At 40.5% G+C, this 6,000-nt stretch overlaps 1 pseudogene; it reads left to right on the top strand.

Moving 5' to 3' along the window:
* The first annotated feature begins 290 nt into the window (after positions 1–290).
* On the top strand, positions 291–922 carry LOC127779282 (uncharacterized; annotated as a pseudogene).
* Positions 923–6,000: the final 5,078 nt, after the last annotated feature.

Genomic DNA, 6,000 nt, shown 5'->3' with positions numbered 1-6,000 from the left:
TAGTTTATCGTCATGAAGGGAAAGAACTATATGAGCATTCCTCCTTTTTCTTTCATGTGCAAGAGATCTTGTACTCTCGATGGGCAAAAAGTAATACCCCCTTGCATTGCTTGGCACACTCACTGAACCCCAAGTAATGTTCTGCTTCTACTTTTAAATGTTTGTTTCCATAATTTGTAGTCGTTGTTAGCCTATTAATTGTTTTTATAAAATGTAGGTACTACTGCGAAAGCTGGTTGGCTGAGGTTCCAACCCGTGAAGCTCCTCACATGGATGCAGAAATTTCAGAAATGAGAAACAAATGCTTCAGAAGGTATTTTGCTGGTGATGAATTAAGGAAGATCAAGCAGCAGTTTGCAGATTTCTCGCTGTTTGGAAATGGGTTTAATTCCTTTGACTCAATCGAGGATAGAGCTCATTTGGATGCAAAGCAATGGTGGGGAATTTATGGTAACTCTGCCCCTGAGTTAAAAAAGTTGGCGCTAAAATTACTTGGACAACCAACATCATCATCTTGTGCTGAAAGAAATTGGAGCACCTATGGTTTGATCCATAATTCAATGAGAAACAAGTTCTGTTCCTTCTCTTACTTAGTAAATTTCTTGTATGTTTGAAATGCATGGAACTGATCAGTGACTACAATTGCTTTATTGTAGGCTAAACCCTGGACGTGCTGAAGATTTGGTGTTTGTGCACCAGAATTTGCGTTTTCTTTCCAGGAAATCTGAAGAGAACTATACTGGTCCATCAAGAATGTGGGATGTTGGAGGAGACAGCTTTGAGATGTTCGAGGGTGGTGCTGATTTTCTTCAAGAAGCTGCTCTTTCACTTGATGAGCCTGACCTTGAGAGGGTGCTAGAAGATCTTGGTGCATTGGATCTGTCTGCTGATGCTGGACCTTCAGCCACTTCAGTTACCATGATTGATACAAGCAGCAATTAAATTGATTTACCTATCTAGTTATTATTGAATTGAACTTAGAGTCCTGAACAAGTCTATCGGTCTATCCTAATTATTCTATTTGTGGCTGTGAACTTGTTATTTATAAACTAGTTGTGTGCCCGTGCCCTGTGGGCTGGATGTGAACTTCTATGGTCATTGCGAGTTTGGATGTACCGTTGAACTATTAATTTGTGGTCTATGCACTATTTGTGGTCTAGCACTTATTCACAATCTATTTTTGCCCTGTTCAATTTACTACTTTTCTGTATTTTTAATTTTTTTATATATATATTAGCGTATCCCCGTATCCTTAATTTTTGGAAAATGTCGTATCCCCGTGTCGCCGTGTCGTGTATCCGTGTCCGTATCCCCGTATCGGGGTAACATAGATCACCTGCAGTAGGAATAGCGAATGTTTGTTGCTACAATGTTCTACAGTATCCGGGTGCACGTGGACCGTTAGATTCAGATCTAACAGGTGGCAGTGGACTGCCTAAGTTGCAGTCATAGTACCAACTGCACCTGATACAAATCTGCATGGACGTGGCTGTAATCATGGGCAGCAGCCTGCTCACAGTAGTGTCATCTATGTCCCGCCTTCATCAAACAACATGTAAAATCAAAATATATAGTAGTCTCTCCGTCCTAAAAATTACTCCCTTCGTATTAAAAAGAATCAACCTAGGAGGGGATGTATGTATGACCCCTCCTAGATTAATGTATGTATATGAGGGGATGGGTCACATCTCCTCCTAAATTAATTTTTTTTGGGCGGAGGGAGTAGTAACTTATAGAGTTTGAATTTTGTAAATAAAAAAAATACAACTTCTATCATCCTAACTACCCTCAACACATAAAGCAGGAAGTTTTATGTCTTGAATACATTTTACATACCTATCACCCTTACTACTTTTTCCAATTATGTCTTGAATACATTTTACATACCTATCACTTTTACTACTTTTTCTAATCATAAGGGTATTTTGGTCATTTTGACTCCCCAGTTTTATCTTGAGATGCTAGGAATGCTCTTTTTTGGGACGGATGGAGTAGATGTTAGGATCATTTTCATGCATTTATTTAAATCAAACACAACGGCGAAGCCAGGATTTGGACTTAAGATACCAACTTAAAAGATATGTACTGAATGATGATGATTATAAAATAAAATTGTACCATAATACACACAAATTTTTAAGCATTTTACTCTAAAGGAATATCGTATCAATATAATGTTATATATGTTTTGAGCATACACCCTCCATTCCAAAGTACAACAAAAGTATGTTTTCGTATCTATATATTATCAGAAGTGCTAACCTCCATTTGATGTAAATTTGGGGTGGATTTCTGTCGAACCCTCCATCATTGGATCCGTCACGATTCATTCTACATGCCTTCTTCCCCAGCAATGGCGAGATGGCGGTGACTCCGACGAAATAACGGTGGGGCCAATCAATAATTAAAATCCTGGGTTTAGACAGGGTGGGAGAGAGGTGAGGAAAGGGGGAAGAGAGAAGAATTTACCGGTCTTAAATGGATGGTCGTGGGAGACGACGGCACCATCAAAAATATGGGATCGATAACCAAGTGATTAATTACTAGTGTTGGTGACGAGAGCAAAGCGAAGCGTGTGGTTAGAAGACGGAGACAGCAGTGACATCTCCAATGACGGGGGCCACCGTAGCCCAGTATACATTAATCACTAGCCTGCTTAATTGGGCCTGCAAAACTGCAAGGAACCAACACAGTGCTTGACATAATTACATAATTAGAGGATTAATTAGTATGTCATAATTAGGGGAGGCCAGGCCCAATTGCACGTACGGCTAGTCTCAAAACTGAATGAATATGCATATCGTTCTATATATTTATTTACTTAAACAAACCAAGGATTAATTAATTAGTACTTCCTCCTTCCCATATCATCGTATAATGGAATCCAAAATTTCTCAAATTCATCATCATATAATCATATGAATACGGATTTCATTAAAATACAATTAATAAAGTATGGGAGAATGTATACATGCTAAAGTGTAATTGGTATGGTGTTTTAATCAATGCATGTATTGCGGGAGAATGTGCGTATGGTATCTTAATTAATACGAATAAAATTATTATTGGTCTTGATACATAAATATGTATATGTATGACGATCGTTATAGGATGAGGGAGTAGTTAAAAGAGTAGAGGCGACACAACCTATCAGGGGTACCTGCCGAATGGAATGACAACGTTGAGGACCCCACCCAGCCCAAAAGGCAGCGTTTACCAGGGTTTTCCAAACCGTCAGGGCCAGGGTTACCGCGCCCCGGCGGTAAGTACAGTTACCGCGTGGTAACCGTGAAAAACCATACGAAACCGTGCAAAATTCATCAAAAATTCAAATTATTTTTTAAATTTATTTGAATTTGAGGAGGTTACCGCGGTATTTATATTACTGTACCCCCGCGATAAGCCCGGTAACCGCGGTGGTGAACCCTGGCATTTACACCGATGATACGGGAAGCAACCTCACCTCTTTGCGTTAGCGGCAATAACATTCATTCCACTACAGTATTTATAAATAAAGTAAATTTCAGAAAATTGTAACTTTAGTGATAAAACTATTAATTTGCTGCAACATTAGCGACATGTTTCAGTTTGCTGCAATAATAGCGTATGAAATTATCACAAAACTGTAACTTCTACGTTATATGCTGCTACAATACATATACTCCCTCCGCTTCACAATGTAAGACTTTTTAGCATTATCCATATTCATATAGATGTATGTGTGTCTAGATTCATTAACATCTATATGAATGTGGACAATGCTAGAAAGTCTTAAATTGTGAAACGGAGGGAGTAGGTGATAACTGTAGCAGTATATAACGTAAAAGTTGTAGTTTTATGATAATTTCTCACGTTATTATTGCAGCAAACTAAAACATGTCACTAATGTTGCAGCAAACTTATAGTAAAGTTATAGATTTTTGAAATTTCCTCTTAAGAATATGACCTATCAACTTCCATGTATACTTTGAAAAAATGGTCTTAGGAATAGTTGGCCTACTTGTCCAATTAGACCGTCTTAATATATTGAAATCGTAGAAGTAACTACGTCACTACTACGAAAATGATTTTTGCGTGCAGTGAAAAAGGGATTTCTCATGCGGAAGGATGAACCGCACGCACACAGGTATCTACAAAAATCGCTACTTTTGCGTTCAGGTGCTTATGTCATCCGCATGCAAAACGAAAAATAAAAAAATAAAATCGAAAACCTGAACCCTAACCTCCTCCTCCTCCTCGTCGCCGTCATCCTAGTTAGATCCATCATCATCACGCCTTCTCCAAACCCTAACCTCGAAGCCGTCGTCGTCGTCAAATCCGTCGTCGCCACGCCTCCTCCGAACCTAACCTCGAAGCCGCCGTCGCCGCCGTCCTCGTCAGATCCGCCACCGCCACGGCTCTTCCCCACCGCCCACCGGCTGCCGCCACCGCCACCGGATCCGCGTGGATCTATGTGGGGGACGGCCGCCGTCGCCGGATCCAAGCGGGGGTCGGTCGCCGTCGCCCCTCGCTGCCTTCTGCGTGCGGCCGTCGACGTGAGCACGTCGGCCGCCGCCTCCTGCCTCGTCACCTCGCAATGCCCGAGCCCGCCGAGCCGCGAGCCGCCACTCCCGGCTACCACCTCGTCGGCGTCGACGCCGAGCCGGCCACCGAGCCGCGGAGAGGAGAGGAGGAAAGAGATAGATAGGAGAGGAGATAGAGGGATGAGTGGGAAAATAAAAGGGAGATAGGTGAAAATTTTAAAGTGAGTGAGAGGGAAAAGAAGGAGGGATATTTTTGCTTGTACCTCTTAAGAGGTTCGCTCGTGAAAATAGACTCATTTTCGCATGCGATCCATTTAAGAGGCTCACACGCGAAAATCGATTTTTTTGTGCGGTCCTTTCTAAGGAGCCGCGCACGAAAATGGAGGATGATTTTTGCAGACACGACCAGTCATGTTCCGTCTGCAATTTAAAGAGGTATATGTACAAGGAAAACCCTTTTTTAAGTAGTGTGTGTAACATTCTATCAAATTAGAAAATAAAAAAAATTATCCCAATGGTTTATTTAGGTGGCAGAGTCGTGGGCGTCAAAAGGAGCGGAAATTGGGCGGAGGAGCGGATCGGTAATTTCATCATGGTATTATAAGACAGAGATACCCACGGTCCATTTTCAGTCTTCAGATGAACAGATCGGATGGTTGAGCAAAGAGATAAGGATGTTTTATGTATATTTTGTTGGGTGCACCTAGCAAAGAACGTACCTGTTGCTTTATAGATTAAATATAACTGTATTTATGGAGGGGTTGGGAACCACTCCCTCCGCACGCAAAATGGAGCGATAAATTAATATATAATTAATTAAATATTTAGTATAAAAACTTGAAAAATATATTAATATAATATTTTTAAAGCATTGCAAAACACGTACCATTTAGCAGTTTGAAAAGCGTGCACGTGGAAAACGAGGGAGAAGGGTTGGGAACTCGTAAAAAAGAACACAGAATAATATGCGATTAGGGTGGTTTCTATTGCGTTTCGCCAACTTAATTATACTCTATCCTTTTTCGCGCGCACGTTTATCGAATTGCTAAATAGTGTAGTTTTATACAAATGGATTTTATAGAAAATTGCTTAAAAAATCATATTAATCTATTTTTTAAAACATTAAGCTAATACTTAACTAATAATACGCTAATCTGCCACTCCGATTTACGAACCGGGGTAAGAGAGAGCACAACCTAAAGTAGTATACTCCCTCTGTCAAAAAAACTCAACCTAGTATTGAATAGGATGTTTTCTAATATAATGAATCTGGACAGCAGTATGTCTAGATTCGTTGTACTAAAAAAATATCACATTCAATATTAGGTTAGGTTTTTTTTTAGGACGGAGGGAGTACGCAGCAAGAGGACATGGATGGCAGGGACGGGCCGGCAGTGTGGGTATTCAATGTACAGACGATGTAGGCCGTGTTTAGTTCCATGCTCATAAACTTTTAGATATATATGGACGCACATTT

The sequence above is a fragment of the Oryza glaberrima genome, chromosome 7 (assembly GCF_000147395.1).
Source record: "Oryza glaberrima chromosome 7, OglaRS2, whole genome shotgun sequence".
NCBI lineage: Eukaryota > Viridiplantae > Streptophyta > Magnoliopsida > Poales > Poaceae > Oryza > Oryza glaberrima.
The sequence above is the reverse complement of the archived record's forward strand: the minus strand, read 5'-3'. Positions and strand labels throughout refer to the sequence as shown.